Here is an 18,997-nt window from a genome sequence, read left to right on the forward strand (position 1 = left end):
TTTCATTATTTCATTAGTTTTCGTTAACTAAAATAACCTTTAATGGCACCTCTTTTTGATACCCTCCCTTCTTACTTTGACCATCACCAAACATTTTTGTTTTGTTTATTTTATTTCAACTGAGTGAAATGCCATTTTTAGCATATGTCGCGGGCCACTGAAAAATGGACGGTGGGCCGCAAATGGCCCCCGGGCCGTAGTTTGGACACCACTGCTCTAAAGTGTTTATTGTTTATGCTTGTCCTGTTTTTTTTGTTTCTGGTGAAAAATGATAATGGAACGGGTTACAATTAGATTCAAATTTATAATACAGATTGATGTGAAAGGTGAAGATATTCATTTGTCATAAAGAGAACAGACTAACCCAAAAGTAATGTAATGAAAAAAAAATATCTAATTTTTCCTATATTTACTATTTCTCTGAAATGCAAGCAAATATCAAAATTTCCAAGCTCTCTCAAACGACGAGGCTCCCAGTATGGTTTAAAATGCAGATAATGAAGAAATGGAAAATGGAGGCCAAATTGACCCTTGCACAGCATGTTAAGTCAGTTTGTATGGGTACCTGGAGTGGCTGCCCCCCTCCTATCAATAAAATAATTTAAGAACACATTAGACTCCTTTAAAAGGGCCCATTTGTCAGAGCAGGTGACTCTTAAAAGACCCAGTGGATTAGAGACGCCCTACATCAGGTACTTTTAATTCAGACACAATCGATACAACTTGGCTGGTGCTGTGTTCAGAGTGAATATTAAAAAACAGTATTCCCGGCAAAATACTTATTGTGAAAGACATCAATAAAATAGAGAGGGAGACCTTACTTTGAAAGAGATGGACATTATCTATTAAAATATAGACCCTGTATATTTTAAAGCATGCATAATAATACCAATAGTAGCAAGCTATGAAAAATGTTGGCAACGTGACTAAAATGATTATGCATTGTACTGTTACTCTCTAACATGACAGATTCTTGGCTATTTTCAATTATTCTATTTTGTGTTCGCTCTCTTTTTAATTATATCAAAGACTTTAGTCAAATCTTATAACCTATAATTTCACCATTTTATTTAATATTTTATAGTGCTCCTTTGTGCTTCGTGGAAAAAAAAAAAAAAAAAAAAAAACCTTTTCACTGATACTCATAAGCAGGGGCGTGCAGTGACCTATAGCACGTGCTCCAAGCCAAAAAAGTGGTACATGCACAAAGTATAACCGATGGAATTCCGGCACCTTCTACCGAATCTGGGTTCGAACCACGGCATCGGAACGCACTGACTGCTGAGCTAAAAGCCAGCAAAAGGCCTGCAGCTTCTTTGAAGGCTCAGAGGAGTGAGATTATACTAAAGTAAAATTTTACAGTTCAAGATGGCATCTGTTACACATGGAACAAGAGTTTGAAATACCTTACAGAAACATCCATCCATCCATCCTTCCATCCATCCTTCCATCCATCCATCCATCCATCCATCCATCCATCCATCCATCCATCCATCCATCCATCCATCCATCCATCCTTCCATCCATCCATCCATCCACCCATCCACTTTCTGAACCGCTTGCTCTTCATAAGGGTCGCGGGGGGTGCTGGAGCCCATCCCAGCTGGCTATGGGCAGTAGGCGGGGTACACCCTAAACTGGTTGCCAGCCAATTGCAGTAGAGAAACATCATTTACAATATAACTCAATGCAAATACACTTCTGTAAGGCTGTCATGTTGATGTATCTAATTTTAGTTATCTATGTAGATTCATGCCCCCATCCCTGTAAAAAGGCCCCCCTGGTTTGACCCAAACCTCCCGTCGGGCTGACGAAACAACAATGTCAACCCTCTAATCTTGAGCAGGCTGAATTGTAGCAGCCAATATTCATAACTCTTACATAGGACCACAACATACCATGTCATTGTACAAAGTACACAACCTTATATACAGTACTTAGTAGGGAGCAGTACAAAGTAAAAGTCTATGGTTTACCTGTTTGGGTATGCTCAACGGCTTCTCTTGAGATCTGTGAAGAGATTGCTGCTGCTGCTGCTGCTGATGATGATGATGATGATGAGGTTGCGGGATCTGGACTGATTTGGTCAGAGTGTGTAGAAGCTACAAAAGAAAATGGGAAAATAATTGGTCAGACAAGTATCATATGCAATGCAACAAGTATGCATTGAAAGTGGCTCACTGAATAATCCGTTGCTGCTGACAGTTTGGAGACTGATCTATTATTTTCCACTTGCTCTCCATCTGGAAACAAGGCACAGTTTGCTTTTGTATTTATTTATTTTACAACCCTTGCACCTAATCAATAACAAACCAGCTACACGTGGTTAAATATTTAACAGAACTAAAAAACTGAATTTGTGCTTGTAGTTCAATGTATTTTATGTTATTCTTACCATTTGTGATATTTTCCATCCAACTGATGTGATTGACTACTTTTCGCAGCATCCAGTTCCTTTTGTTTTTATTTCAACTGCCTCTCCTTCCATGGAATCTTTACAGAAGAAGTTGATAAACTATAATCTAATGCATATAATACACGCATAGTGACATTAATACAATTTCTAGAAATACCCTCAAGTTTGTTCATCCCATGGGACATATTCATCATTTGTTCTTACTTATACACACAACCAAGTAATATCTTCTTCTTTCAGCTTTTCCCTTCAGCGGTCGCCACGGCGAATCAGTTGCCTCCATCTAACCCTGTCCTCTGCATCCTCTGCTCTCACACCAACTACCTTTATGTCCTCTTTAACTACATCCATAAACCTCCTCTTTGGTCTTCCTCTCGATCTTCTGCCTGGCATTTGGAAACTCAGCATCCTTCCGCCAATATACTCACTATCTCTCCTCTGGACATGTCCAAACCATCTCAGTCTGACCTTTCTGACTTTATCTCCAAAGCCTATAACATGTGATGTCCCTCTGATGTACTCATTCCTGATCCTATCCATCCTAGTCACTCCCAAAAAGAACCTCAGCATCTTCATCTCTGCCACCTCCAGCTCTGTCTCCTGTCTTTTCCTCAGTGGCACTGTCTCCAGACCAAACAACATTGCTGGTCTCACCAGTTTTATAAACCTTTTCTTTCATTTGAGCTGAAACTCTTCTATCACACATTATTCCTGACACTCTTCTCCACCCGTTCCAGCATGCCTGCACACGCTTCTTCACTTCTTTTCCACACTCTCCATTGCTCTCCTTTGCCACTGTTGACCCTAAATACTGAAACTCCTCCACCTTCTCGGTCTCTTCTCCCTGTAACCTCACTCTTCCACTTGGGTCCCTCTCATCCACACACAGATACTCCGTCTTGCTACGGCTAACCTTCATTCCCCTCCTTTCGAGGGAAAAGCTCCACGCCTCTAGCTTCTCTTCCACCTGTTCCCTGCTCTCACTACAGATCACTATGTCATCTGCAAACATCATAGTCCATGGGGATTCCTGTCTAACCTTGTCTGTCATCCTGTTCATTACCATTGCGAACAAGAAGGGGCTCAGAGCTGATCCTTGATGTAGTCCCACCTTCACCTTGAACTCCTCCATCACATCTACAGCACACCTCACCACTGTCTTACAGTCCTCATACATGTCCTGCACCACTTGAACATACTTCTCCTCCACTCCAGACTTCCTCAAACAAAACCACAGTTCCTCTCTGGGTACCCTGTCATAAGCTTTCTCCAGGTCAACAAAGACACAATGCAGCTCCTTCTGACCTTCTCTGTACTTCTCAATCAACATCCTCAAAGCAAATACTGCATCGGTCGTAATTTTTTTTTTTTTTTTGGCATGAAACCATACTGCTGCTCACAAATGTTCACCTCTGCCCTCAGTCTAGCTTAAACTACTCTTTCCCATAGCTTCATTGTGTGGCTCATCAGCCTTATTCCTCTGTAGCTGCCACAATTCTGCACGTCTCCCTTGTTCTTAAAAATTGGCATTCTCATCCATTCCTCAGGCATTTTCTCACTATCTAAGATCCTGTTGAACAACCCAGTCAGAAATTCTACTGCTACCTCTCCTAGGCACTTCCATACCTCCACAGGTATATCATTAGGACCGAGTGCCTTTCCACTCTTCATCCTCTTCAATGCCCTTCTCACGTCATCCTTACTAATCTATACTTCCTGGTCCACAACAGTCACCCCTTCTACTCTTTGTTCTCTCTCATTTTCCTCATTCCCATCCCTATCCTTTATTACCCTAACCTGCTGCACGTCCTTCCCATCTCTGTCTCTTTGCCATGCCAACCTGTATAGATCAGTCTTTCCCTCCTTAATGTCCAACCTAGCATACAAGTCATCGTAAGCCCCTTGTTTGGCCTTTGCCACTTCTACTTTCAACTTACGCCGTATTTCCCTGTACTCCTTTCTACTTTCTTCAGTCCTCTCAGTGTCCCACTTCTTCTTAGCTAACCTCTTTCTCTTCTGCACCTCCTCATTCCACCACTAAGTCTCCTTATCTCCTTTCCTTCCAGATGACACACCAAGGACTATCCTACCTGTCTCCCTGATCACATTTGCTGCAGCTGTCCAGTCATCTGGGAGCACATCCTGACCACCCAGAGCCTTTCTCAACACCTTCCTAAAAGTCACTTCCTTTTTCAGCTTCCACCATTTCATTCTCTGTTCTGCCCTTGCCCTCTTTGTCTTCCTCACCACCAGAGTCATCCTACACACAACCATCCTATGCTGTCTGGCTACACTCTAACCTACCACGACGTCGCTGATCTCCTTCAGATTACACCGTCTACACAAGATGTAGTCTACCTGTGTACTTCTACCTCCACTCTTGTAGGTCACCCTATGTTCCTGCCTCTTTTGGAAGAAAGTATTCACGACAGCCATTTCCATCCTTTTTGCAAAATCAACCACCAGCTGTCCTTCTGCGTTCCTCTCCTGGATACCAAACCTGCCCACCACCTCCTCATTTCCTCTTTCCTGCACCAACATGTCCATTGAAGTCTGAACCAATGACAACTCTCTCACTTCTAGGGATGCTCTGCATCATTTCATCAAGTTCCAACCAAAAGTTCTCCTTCTCCTCCAGCTTACATCCTACCTATGGCGCATACCCACTAACAACATTGATCATCACACCTTCGATTCCTAGCTTCAGGCTCATCACCCTATCTGACACTCTTTTTACCTCGAGAACATTCTTAACAAACTCCTTCCTCACAATAACTCCTACTCCATTTGTCTTCCTATTTAAACCATGATAGAACAGTTTGAAACCAGCTCCTAAACTTCTAGCTTTGCTCCTTTTCCACCTAGTCTCCTGAACACACAATAAGTCCACCTTCCTCCTCTGCATCATGTCAACCAGCTCTCTACCTTTTCCTGTCATACTTCCAACATTAAACATCCCTACTTTAAGTCCTAGACTCGTGGTGTTCCTCTTCTCTTTCTTCCTACAAACACACCTTCCTCCTCTCCTTCTTTGACCAACAGTAGTCCAATTTCCACCGGCACCCTGTAGGTCAACAGCACCGATGGCGGGCGTTGTTAACCCGGGCCACGACCGATCCGGTATGGAAGTCATATATTTGATTTGCATGTTTAGTTTGGCCAAAGTTTTACAAGAACAGACTGGCTACATTACACATCCAAGTAATATAAATGTATATATTTATTAAACACACACACCACACACCAAAAGACCACAAGATGGATGAGATTTTGCTTCAGTCGGTGCTCAGTCCATGTATTTTCATGAGACTTTGCGTCGGCTTTGCGTCATAACGCATTCCCCGAAAATGTAGGCACTTGCCGAAAATTTGGGCATCAATCAACAAAGGGAAGAGGAGAGACGGAAGTGCCCACCTCTGTGTTTTTTTTGTCTTCTTTTATCAAGCAAAAATGTATATATTTTTATTTTTATCCGAATACCCGATTATTTTGATAAAACTCTAGAAACATAATTATTGATGATCCCAAATCACAAGGCTAGGTGCAACATTTTTATTTTGCAAAAATGACAGAAATAAGCGTGGCATGTGAGTCATAGTATTAAAATGTTATTTTGTAGACTGAACGAACTCAAGATATGTTTTTGTTCAAATTAGCAAAAAAAAGAAAAACATTACTCTGAGTCATAGCTACTACAATTAGAATATTACTTTATGAAAACAGTCATCACAAACCCATTATTAAAATAATTGTTTAATTTGTTTGCTTTTGAATAACCGTATTTGTAATTTGCTTGGAAGTTACTGTTCTGTCTTATTGGTGAGTGAAGGTTCATGTAGAAGCGAAGTAGTGATTTGGCATGTTAGGGAGTGTGTTGGGCCTAATCAGACAGAGGGGCCACCATAATGGACAGAATCTGGGCAGAATCACAGCTAGACCTGCAGCAGTAATGCAGCTAATTTCTCTACTGTCTCAGCCACCGCATAGACAGAAATGGGGTCAACAAAGGTGCAGGCAGCATGAAATGAGCAGCTGTTGCCTTTCTCAGTTGTGAGCAGCCAAAGTGGTGAAAACCCAACCCTTGGACCCCCACCTGTTCTTTGTAAATGCAGAAGAATGTATGTACAAATTAAGGGCAGGACCCATGCATATTGCTTTCAATTTTCCCCTCCGAAGCTTGTATATTTGTGTCAGGATTCTGAAGGAACACTCAAAGCAGCAGTTTGATGGAATATACATATATAGGCTTACTCATAGATTGCTTTGTTGGCTGAGTTTTTTTTTTTTTTTTTTGCTGTAATGGAGAAACAATTGGCTATTTTATAGATGTTTCTCATAGGGAAATACGATGTTGGTGTGTACATTCAAAAGGATGAAATGATCTGTATGTTGTGTAGTATGTTTGGTGTTAAGGACATGTCTGTACTAAAGCGAATATTAAGTTCAATCATTGAGCTCTCTAGTTTGTCACAATTCTCTGTGAAATGAGTCACAAATCAGAAGCATCCTTCATTTAGGATGTGGGCACAACATTTATTAGCCGTTGCGCAGATTTTGGCATGTGGACTTCAGCTCTCATTTGCACTCATGGTAGAAACTATATAATAAAATGTATCGTCACTACCCAGTGAAAACCGTGTATGTCACGCTTCCTTTTTTCTCGTGCACAATACAAATTTTAACAGCAATGTATTTCAAAACCTCCACCATAAAAAAGCTCATTAGGCAGATTTATGATGACATGTATCCCCAGAAGCATAGGTTGATGTTTTCCCAGCCATTTCATGCTTTGATATTTACTTTATTAATAATTCATCATTTCTGTATCATTGTAATGCCGAAGGAACAATCAAAACAATAGTTTAATGGAATATACATTCTATATGTATATTACTCTTAGATTGCTTTGTTGGCTGAGTATTTTCCTGTATTGGAGAAACAATTGGCTATTTTAAAGATGCTTCTCAAAGGGAAAGAAGATGTCATCTTTCTAGGGCAAACCAATATTTCTGAATTGTTTATGTTCCTTTTCAGTTTGTACCAGGGTAAAATACCAGGGTAAAAAATATATTTTGAGGTCAGACAATTCCTACTTTAAACAGGAAGTCAACCTTAAACATTTCTTGGCAATATGTTACATATTATATATGTGACCTCACTAGTCTAAACATGACATTCTGCTTAATATTACATTTGTGGAATATGAGTTATGCGATAAAATGCAGCTATTTTTGTCGTTCTCGGGGGGCATTTTGCCACTTGCTGTCAACTGAAGATGGCATCACAGTTGCTCAGGGCTCAGGCAACGACTAACCAGAGCTTGCTTGTTTTCTGAAGCTGAGCTGTGATTGGATGTTATCTGAGACCTGAGCAACTGTGATGTCATCTTCAGTCGACAGCAAGTGACAAAATGGACGCATTCTGATACGGATAAAAATTGCTGGATTTTGCTGCTTAACTCATATTCCACTAAGACAATATTAACCAAAATACCTTATTTAGACTAGTGGGGCTGCATAGAACATTATTGTCGAGAATTTTTTGAGCGGTGCACTTCCCCTTTAAAATTTTGACCTACACACATTCATCAGACTTGGTTCTCTGAAATAGAACATCTTTTCAAAACATTATTGCATAATTCAAGGTTGTCAACACTTACGGTAGGAATGGAAAACATTTCGAATTCTTAGATGCATCACGATTCAGAAGTGGACGAATCTGAATCGATCCACAAACAATCACATTTCAATTATTAAAATAGTTAATTAAGGTAAGACAGGAAATTCAACATAATGTATCACTGTACCCATCATCTCCGGGACACTATGAGGAGCGCACATACAGACACATGCGGCATGTCCAGACGAAAACAAACTTGGATGACTGCCGTGGCGGCCTTGCGAGAGATCCAAAAAGCTGCTTAAATTTAAAAGCAGACGTTGGAAACACTTCGGCTTCTACATTGTCGAGAGCAGAAGTAAACTGGACAAGAGCCATGTTATATGTAAGCTTTGTCACGCTAAAATAAAACACTTTGTAACACAACAAACATAAGAAATCATGTACTCAATTATACCCTACAGAGGAGTCGGGAAGACGATAGTTGTACGACCAGAAAACAATGAAAGAAGCAATTCCAAAGCTGCCAGCCTCATCGGAAAAGGCAAAGTGAATTACGAAGGCCCTCATGGCATTTATTGCCAAGGATATGCGTCCTTATTTCATTGCGGAAAATCAGGGATTTAAATTACAAAACAGTGTGAAACAAAGCTAAGGCAAAAACGTACACAGTTAAAAGCGGAAGTCAACCCAACAATTCTATTCCATAAAAATATATTGCATGGGCCCCCATTTATCTAAAAACAGCATTCTGATTAATATTGTGTTTGTAGATTATGAGTTAAGCAGCAAAATCCACCCATTTTTATCCATCTCAGACATGCTGTTGGCTAAACATGACATCACAGTTGCTCAGGGATCACGTAACGGCCAATCATGGCTCAGCTTCAGAAAACAGCTTAAAGGAACACAAGACTTATGAAAAATTAACCAGCTATTCTGTGAAATGGTTCATTTAAACTCTTCCTTGAAAAAAATGCCAATTTACATTGAGCAATTATGATTTTATAGCACTTTTTATGAATATTTTTGCGTTAAGTACTGTATTGGTACATTTTCAAAGAATGCTGATGTGGATTTTTTTTTTTAATGTCAATAAGAATAACCGTAAAAACACGTTTTTTTTTTTTTTTTTTTTTTTTCCTTCCTCAGGCTATAATCATACACCAGAATCCGAAACCGTTGCACCCCTAGTCTGTATAGATAAATTTTGCAGCCCATCTTATTTTTTTTAAACGGAAATTGACACTTTAAACTCCTTAATTAGCTTTTATTAAGATTATCACTAGATTGTAATTTACAGACACGTCCATGGTACGCAATTAGCAGTTCCAACAGATGAAGCTTAGTTGAAGTGGGAGGGAAAATGAATCTTAATCACAATTGTTGTGTGAGTATAAATGCATCTTGAAAATATAGAACATTTGTGTTTTTGTTTTTTGTTTTTTTTTGCCATGTTGAGTGATAGATAGTTTGACGCAGGAACAGGTCCCTGTTCACTCAAATTCATTGTCTTATTAGTCCAGTACATTTAGTTTGCTTGTTTACTTTCAGTTGTCCTCTGCGATAGTTTATGTCCAGGGGTGCACATAACAAATTTGGTATGGTTCCCTCCGACACGCCAACCTCGCTGGATGAACTTAAGAGACTTAGGGTCCTATTTTCACCGACAGGCACACGTGCTCGGCATAAGCTCTTCATTTTCGTGCCACCGGGAGAAGTTTAGTTCACCGTGTGGGAGAATTTGGCAGACACGTTGCGCCGGGCGTTCTGACGGACCAAGGCCGTTTTTTTTTTCTTTTTATTACACGCCCCCGGCACACCTGACAATTTCGTGACAGAAAGTAGAATAGAATTTAGACCAGCTAAAAGCAGGTCTAAGTTGTGGCACAGGTGGTGCAACGCGATTTTGGTGGATTTGATTGTGTTGCAGCCAGACAGATTTTGAGCTCTAAGGGCATGCAGTGGATGTCATAGGATTTCATTCTTAAATATGCCAACAGCGTGGCACAATTCCGCTGAATCATTACAGAGATCAAGTCATTGAATTAATTATTATTATCATCAACATCTTAAAAATGTTACTAACGCATCCCCCTGGCAGCAGCATAACTATTGGCTGTGTTGCATCCCACAATGGCGCAAACACCCTCTCTTCCTCGTCACAAGGAAACTTTGAGCATGTTAAAAATTTATTTAATTTATTTTGCACTTTTATATTTATTTCCCAGGGGCGGAAATGGCATCGATTCAGTGAAATTTGGCCAAAGTTATCATGACCTTTTCAAGTACTTTGACTAGATGTGTCGAAATTAATTGATTAATCAACAACTAACTGAGTATCAACTAAACCAATAACTATTTAAATAATTGACTAAAACTTCAGTGATTGTTCCTCTGATTTCACGAACTCATTAATTATTCTGTGATTTCTGTCATCCTTCGTGAAAGTAGACTGATTATCTTTTGTTTAATCAAAATAAGACGTTTGCAGACATCTGATATTAATAGCAATGACCGAACTGCAACTGAATCCATTTAAGCCGTTGGTGAGTACAACATCAATCCCTCTCATGTGATAATGCCTAAATGTTTAGGTTTTTTTGTTTTAAGATCACGACACAGGACCAGATAAGCAACAATAATTATTGGTTAAACAACAGAAATCACAGGGAAAAAGACTTTGTAATATAATACACTTGAATGTAAAATACGTTTTCCTAATTATTCAATGAAACAATCAATAGAATAAGTGATTTTTTTTCTTTTTTTTCTTCTGACTAACAAGCATGCAGTGACACCAAGTATTAATGCTTAGTGCCCATTAGAAGTAAATCTGGAGGAGTTGGTGAGTGTAGGATGTCATTTGATGTGGCGTGCTCGATCCCACTGGCAGCAACTAGGTTCTTAACTATATTAATAAAAATAATAATAATAAAATAATAATGATAACAATAATTGATAGTGACATCCCTAATTTTGAGATATTCAGTCCGATCCATGATCCCTGCCAGCACCATCCCCATAGCTCAATTTTTGCCCTTCATCGTCTGCACAGTGCAATGTGGCTGGGATTCACTGATTGGTGGTCATCTGACAGCAACCTTGCTATCATCTGTCTACTTGTATTTCATTGCTCCCTTTTCTATTTACTTGAATACTGGATTTGTATTTCTTAAACAATACATTTATTCAATTTGCCATTGAGCGTTTGACAGATCTGTCTTATAGCTTTTAAAATGGGAAGATCATGTAATATTTATGACAATTTAAGTGTTTTTATCTTTTGTGTCTTTTCACACACATTTCGTAAACATCCAAAAACAAAAGTGAATACAAAGAGAGGAGGCATGAAGCCTATAATTGTCATATTTAGAGAGAACTGAGTTTGAAAGACACAGAGTGAGTGAAATGTCCATGCCATCGGCGGCTCGGATGCATTAAACCTTCCCCATTAGGAGAAGTAATGGATTAAAGGGTGCTGTGGCTCTGCAGTTTGCCAGTCAATGCTCTTTCGCTCTCCTCCAATGCAAGTGCCCCCTTCCTACTCTGTTCTCTTCTTGCTGAAAGAAGTTGATTTGCCATCAATTGCCATCGTGGCTGGTGCCATTAATGCACACCCACAAAAGGATGACACATCGCATTATCACCTCACTCCCTTTCAAATTAGAGCTGAGCGATGCCTCGGCGCAGCTTGTGACTGGTTAACAGTATCAGCTATTTGTCGGGATTGTTCTCTAATACACAGTGTCTAAAGATTTCATCAGGCATTTCATGATGGAAATAAACCACTGCCCACAGGGAAATTGGCCTGATTAATGGAATTATGCTTTGCAGGGGAGTCAATATGGGCACCAGACACTGGAATGAGGATGAGCAGAGCTGTCTGTCACTACTGACAAGACATGAATTACTCACCAATTCTCACACCACAGTGGTACTGGTACATTGGTTAGTAGTTTTTACTCACAGCAGAATTTCAGCAAGGGTCTTTCAATGTCAAGTTCTAAATTTTCTTTGGGGAGCAAGATTATTTCTCAAACAGACAAAACAACAATAAAAACTTATTGTAAAATCAAGAGTAGCAGTAACAACAACTTAACATTTTCTGTCTCGAATGACATATCATATTATTCAGGATTAGAGAATCCAGGTCCAGAAAGTAAAAACCCTGAAACAGTTTTGCTTTAGCCACAGGTTTCTTCTACTCAACAGATGGAGACGACCTAGTATAGAGCGTTTTCACTGATGTCACGAACTCGGCAGTAACCTGGATGCGCGGCCATATTGGCGATATTGACGTAAACAAGCTAACGCAAGCAAATGGAGAATTACAATGAGAATTGTTTGGCGTCAAAACAACTTCTAAAGCTCAGCAAAGCCCACCAAACATGCTAAGGCATATAGGGACGGACTTGGCAACAGGAAAAAGCCTGCGATTTGGAAAAAAAATACGTCTTATCAGCGGTACAGATCCGTATGAGTTGGCCATCAATTACATACCCCGACATTGTGAACTAACTTCCTGATTTTCTCGCCGAGCCCGTACACAGCAGAATACCTTAAATTGTACAAAGGTTTGGAAGCTTACAACCAAATGGTGTGTGCATGGGTGAGGTAGACACATTACCAAGTCATCAACGTATCATAGTCTGGATCAAAAAAAGGGAAGAAACCTCTAAATAATTAAGTATAATTATTAATAATAATAAGTAAATAATTAATTATTAATTAATAAGTATTTCAGTGAACTGCTGTGAAGTTTTGCACTTCAGATGGTTTACTGGTGGTTTGAAATTATGTTGAATTAATTTATGTATGTATTTATTTTTTCCAAAGGTCGAAAAAACGCTTGTTATGCCATAGCATAATTTATAATACACTCTCATATACACTGTTGTATGCGGTTGAGATGCATGGCTTTCTTGAATAAATGTGTGTGCTGCTGAGTGACATTCTGTATGTTTTCTACCATAACCATACAGTAACAATGATTACTATAAAAGCTAATCTTTTAGAAATATCTTGAGGCTACATATTTGCAGTCCAGGCAAGTATATGCAACAAAATAATGAATGGATGTTCTCACCACTAGAGACCGCTGTTGTATTATCTTTTCATTCTGATTGTTGAATTGTAACAAACTTCTCTCATTGCCTTTACTGAAAACAGCTCACTAGGTATAGACCGGATAGTAGCTATTATTAATACAGAAACACCCTAATCAAGCTTGATGCGTTTAGCATTTCGTGTGTGGGTGTGTGTGGGTGTGTGGGTGTGTGTGTGTGTGTGTGTTTATATATATATATATATATATATATATATATATATATATATATATATATATATATATATATATATATATATATATATATATATATATATATATATATATGTTTTAGTTACTAAACAAAAAATTGTCATCTATTAATGATTAATGGTATTTTATTTCCAAAGTGAATATAGAATACAGTTGAATCAAAATCAACATCTGATGGACAAAGGTTCACCATTGTCCTCAACAAAGTTCTCTGTTGTGATGCGGACTCGGAATGTGGGCAACGGAGTATCGCCAAGATGGCTACTTCCATCCAATGGACGCGCCTGATGACGTGCCGTGAAAACGCTCTCCACCTGCCTGTTGAGTAGAAGCACATGTGACTAAAGTCAGTCTGTGGCAAGGTTTAAAAAACAAAAAACGTGGTGCCACACCATAGTTTTGGCTTACCTTTCATGAAGCCACATTTCGAGTACAGTTTTGGTTTCGTTCACGTAGTACGTGAGGTGTCTGCCGCTAACCTGGCAGTTTGCTGCATAATTTATGTAGTTTGACATCAGCGCAGCAAAAATGCTAACAATGACGTCACAGTTAGCTAGTGGAACCTTAGCTTAACGAAGAAAAACAAGCACCCAGCTGTATCCTGTCTTTGCATTAACCCACATGTGCAATTAGCAAGCAGCACATGAAAAAATACTGGATTTCAGTTGGGAAAGTTAGATTTAAATAATAAATAAATAAAGGTCACGACGAAAAAAAATCATCAATAAACTAAAGAAAAGTAATTACATTCAGAAATTCGTCAGCGCCTACAACACATGCACAACCAGACAACGTCAACTTGGTTTAAACATAATCAAAGCGCAAGAGAGCCCTCTAGTGTACAGTCAGTTTAACTGTAACTGCACTTGGAAAAATGTATGCATGTTCCAAAAATACGGGCAAGTTTGTGTGGTAAGATGTCAACATAATATTACTAAATATAATGATATATATGTCTAATAATAATAATAGTAATAATATATTTCCAAACACACGAATTTGATTCTTTTATGTTTCAGTTTAATATTCAATAGACCTATTTATATCTGTATTCGACTATTCAACAAGTTAAATGAATGGCATTCGTCAAAAAGGACAATAATAAACGTAACTTTGAATTAGTTTTACACAATAAATTAAATAAATAAATAAATAAATAAATAAATAAATAAATAATCCACACATGCTTTCTGCCATTGCAGACAGACCAACAAGGGTTAAAGTAGAGGGATAAGACATCTGTGATGTGCTTCACCCTAAAATCCCCTTAGTCAAGCTTCTCTGTCTTAACCTGCTTTACTGCAGATCCGGCTGGAGTTCTGACTCAGAACTTTCATCCACTGGCCCTTCGAATGACACATGCGGACATGCGCGCACACACAAACAATAATAATACTGTACAATACAGCGACAGTACATTAAGGTGTCAAAAGTGCCAATCTTCCAGTAACTATTCATTGGAAATAAAAACTCTACACACCCCTGTTCAGTTGCCAGGTGTTTGTGGAATAAAAACAAATTAGACAAAGATAAATCATTTGAAAACATTTTTTCACCAATATTGTGACCCATATAATGCAAAACTCAATTAACCTGTAAAACTGAAATCTTATAGAGAAGCAAATTAAAAAGAAACATCTGAGATAACATTGTAAAGTTATTTAAAGTTTGTCCTAATTTAAAAAGTGTGCACCCCCTCTAATAACTGGGGTTTGGCTCTGTTCAAAATGAACCAATTACATTCAAACACGTTGAAATGGAGACACCATACAGCCATCATCATATACTGTAAATTTATTTAACTGATTATCCCCAAATAAATACCTGCATTTCTAGTAGACTCATCCTGACATATTTCTGTTCACAAAGACATTTTGACTGTTTTTGTGCAACAAATTTGCAACAAGAAAAAGTTTTTGCAACAAGAAAAACTGTCTGCGAACCAAGGTTATTTTAGTTAACTAAAATTAACTAAAAAACTAAAACTAAAATTCAAAAAACAATTTCGTTAACGAAATAAAATAAAAACGAAAATGCTTTTTAAAAAACGAAAACGAACTTAAACTACATTTTTTGTTTACAAAACTAAAATTATGGCAAAAATGTCCTTCGTTTTTGGTCTCATTTAATGTATGAGCATTTGGGGATGATTTTAAAGAGAATTATTTTGATATTAATCAAAAGAACGTTTTGTTTTTTTAAAATCACTCATTCACACACAAGCTCACTGCATGTAAGCCACATGGGTCTCCCAGGCGGAGGAGCGAACCCACGACAACCGGCAGGGAAGGCAAGTGACGGTTCCACTCCTCCACACTCCTCCACCTGGAGCCTAATCGAAAGAGCGTTTGAAAGTGTGTCACACAGAAGTGACATTGGCTGCAGCCAATAGAAAAGCACCTTCAGATGACATCGCTCCCATGATGTTTTTTTTTTGTTTGTTTGTTTTTTTAATATTATGCACAAACAATACACATTAAAAAATAGTAATAATAATAAACTGAAACTAAAACTAAACTAAAACGAAGCATTTATTAAATAACTAAAACTAATAAAACTAACAGAACCACTCTGAAAACTAATTAAAACTAAATTTAAAAAACAAAACTCAAAACGAAATCAAAACTAACTGAAATGGAAAATTCCAAAACTACAATAACCCTGCTGCAAACATTTGTGAAACTTTTATGAATCCTGACAACAAAAAAAAAGACAAAAAAAAAATTCACTTCGTTCACATTGCCGCTGAGTGAGATGCCGGCTTAACAAAATCAATCAGGACAAAAAAAAAGAAATCAAACCATTGAAGCGGACCGCCGCCCCAAGCGTCTGCTTGTTTGCTGCTCAAAATTCATTCATTAAATCCCCTTTGCACTGTGAAGTCTGTAATGTGATTACACAGAGGCATGCAGACTAGAGCCATGTGGAAAGTGGACCAATACGAACAGCAGCACTGAGTCGATCTGAGATAAAAGTTAGCACAAAGGTCGGATAGTCAGCCCCCCCCCCCCCCACCCCCACCCCCGCCAACAAAAACAAAACAATAAAACAAAACAAAAAATGTTTTTACAGAGTACAATAGTACAGTTGACATCACTCAAAGTTCAAACTATGCATACTTTTATCTTGAAAATTTACAAATTCAACCTGCCCTTAGCTGGCCTTAGCTGCCTTACTGCATGCCACCATTGTGTGAATCTGCGAGTGCGTAAATAATGTATCCAATGGGCACATTGAGTGTGCGAAAGCAAAAGAAACGGCGCTCCATAATTCTGATGCGTTATTATTTACACCAGTGCAAGCTGGCCAATTGATAATTCAGTACATCCGGGCATTTCACATATTTCCACAATGGAACGTAACGTAACGCTTCCTTTTCACGGTGAAAACAAACAGCGGATTGTATGGGTAATATGCCACGGAAGAGGCGGGACCTGATTTTGCACATCAGTTTATTTCCGGTCCGGTTTGCGAACGCGCAACCTAGGGGCACAAAGTCGGAAGCACAAGTATTTTTGACGCAGCCCACACGGCGCAAACCGAACCGGAAACAAACTGTTGGGCAAAAAACAGTCCCGTCTCTTCCGTGGCATATACCCCATTGCTTTCGCCTGTGACTAGCAAACAACAACAGCAACAACAACAACAACATGCAAACAACAACAACAACAACAACAACATGCAAACAAACAAACAAACAAACAAACAAATAAAAAAAACAGGTCGATTGATATATTAGTCAAACGACATTTTATCACATTTTGAAATCAAAATAATCCTCACAAAAACTACAACAATCCAAAATCCAATTCGTTTCAGATTTGACCTTCATTTTGACTTGTGACGTAGCGTAGGAATTGTCAATAGAGGGCGCTACTGATTTTCAGGTAAATTCATGCAATATTTTGACACTCCAAAATAAGCCTTTTTTTTTTTTTTTTTTTAAAGGATATGCATACAGAAGCTTGTTTAAAATATAAGAGTTTTGCTGAAGGTGATCAATTAGTTTGAACTACAAATTCCAAATGCTTTTTGCAATTTGTGAACCTGTAAAAGTATGACTGTCTGTGGGGAAGATAACCCCACCCCAACCCGGATGTAACCTTGTCAAAGTTAGATTTCTGAGAAAATATGCACATTGCATACAATCATTAGCTAACAAACTGCACAAAATATATTAGGCTCATTACCAATTTAAAACTCTATTTAATTTATTTTATGTCACAATAACAGCATGAAACTTTGGACTTTTCCGACGTATTCTATAAAATAAAGTTTGAGTTACGTTGAAGCAATCTGGTGAGTTGTTTTGCAAGTTATGACTGACCTCTAGTGGCTATCACTGGTAATAGCAACTAAATCTAGCAACAATCTGGTCTATGAACTCTTTGGGGAAATGTGATTTCTTTGCAGCTTTCAACTACAACTGTGACTCCACTCTTCATTAGAAAAATGTGTTTTTTTTTGTTTAATAATGGCTATAACAAAAACTAATTAAGACTTTGTTGTAAATGTAATAATTAAATACTACAGTCATTCAAAACCTCTTCTTTTTTTCTTACTTTTTGAGTTCAGAGTGTGTGCTGGTGAACTCTCCTGCTGACAGATATACCTGGAAGGGCGTGATGCGGGAGGAATGGCCCACCCACCCCAAGTGTCTGGTGAGCAGTACTCCCTGAGCACTGAGGGTTTATTGGATTGAGATTGAGTCTCAGTCTGCTGGATCCATAACTGGTGGTCAGAACGTACTGTGACACGAGGAGCAGCATTTGGATCCACAAGCAGACAGGACATGGAAGTGGCAAAAATAAGTCTTTATACACAAACCAAAATCACTGTAGGCATAAACAAAGTAACAACAAAGAACAAGGCTAGCACGCCGAAGTGGCATGTGAGGAACTGACATCAAGGACCCAACCCATGACAGCACCTTTCAAGGACACACTACGTAATTCAAACTGTTAAAATGGAGAAAGAAAAGAAAAATACACGGCAGTTTGTCTGATTCATTCATGTTCTGTGATGACACCATGTAAAAAGTGAACCTCCTATTCAAAAAAAGGGAAAAATGTGAGACTGAAAAAACTTTCTGATGCCAATCCGTCTTTCATTGTCAATTGACAAATCTGATACTTCCTTTATATGGTGAAAACAAACAGTGGATTGTATTGCTTTTGCCTGTGACGATCATACTAACCAATATTCCCTCTAATTTGCCGTGTTTCTGTGCATTCACACAAACTTCTTGAGCGTTCCACTACTGTATACTCCATCCATCCATCCATCCATCCATCCATCCATTTTCTTAACCGCTTACTCCTCACAAGGGTCGTAGGGGTACTGGAGCCTATCCCAGCCATCTTCGGGCAGTAGGCAGGGTACGCCCTGAACTGGTTGCCAGCCAATTGCAGGGCACACAGAGACAAACAACCACTCACACTCACAATTACAATTACAGAATCGGCATAATCGCAAAATAAATAAATAAATAAATAAATAAATAAATAAAAGGTTAACAAAAAATACTCAGAGCGTCGTGCCCGTTTTTGAGTTTAAATTTATATCTGCACTTTTTTTATTTTATTTGAAAAGAACTAATTTAAGGATAGAGGTGAGAGGGTGAGAGCACTGCGTGTTTACTC

General features: G+C 38.6%; 1 long non-coding RNA gene across 1 annotated transcript; it reads right to left on the reverse strand.

Moving 5' to 3' along the window:
- Positions 1 to 2,481: 2,481 nt before the first annotated feature.
- On the reverse strand, positions 2,482 to 14,205 carry LOC144005834 (uncharacterized). The gene is made up of 3 exons (XR_013279669.1): positions 13,764 to 14,205; positions 13,546 to 13,673; positions 2,482 to 2,493 (listed from the first exon to the last, which is right to left on the reverse strand). It is a non-coding gene; the product is annotated as an uncharacterized LOC144005834 (long non-coding RNA).
- Between the last annotated feature and the right edge of the window lie 4,792 nt (positions 14,206 to 18,997).

Source organism: Festucalex cinctus, chromosome 18 (assembly GCF_051991245.1).
Source record: "Festucalex cinctus isolate MCC-2025b chromosome 18, RoL_Fcin_1.0, whole genome shotgun sequence".
In the NCBI taxonomy this organism is placed as follows: Eukaryota; Metazoa; Chordata; class Actinopteri; order Syngnathiformes; family Syngnathidae; genus Festucalex; species Festucalex cinctus.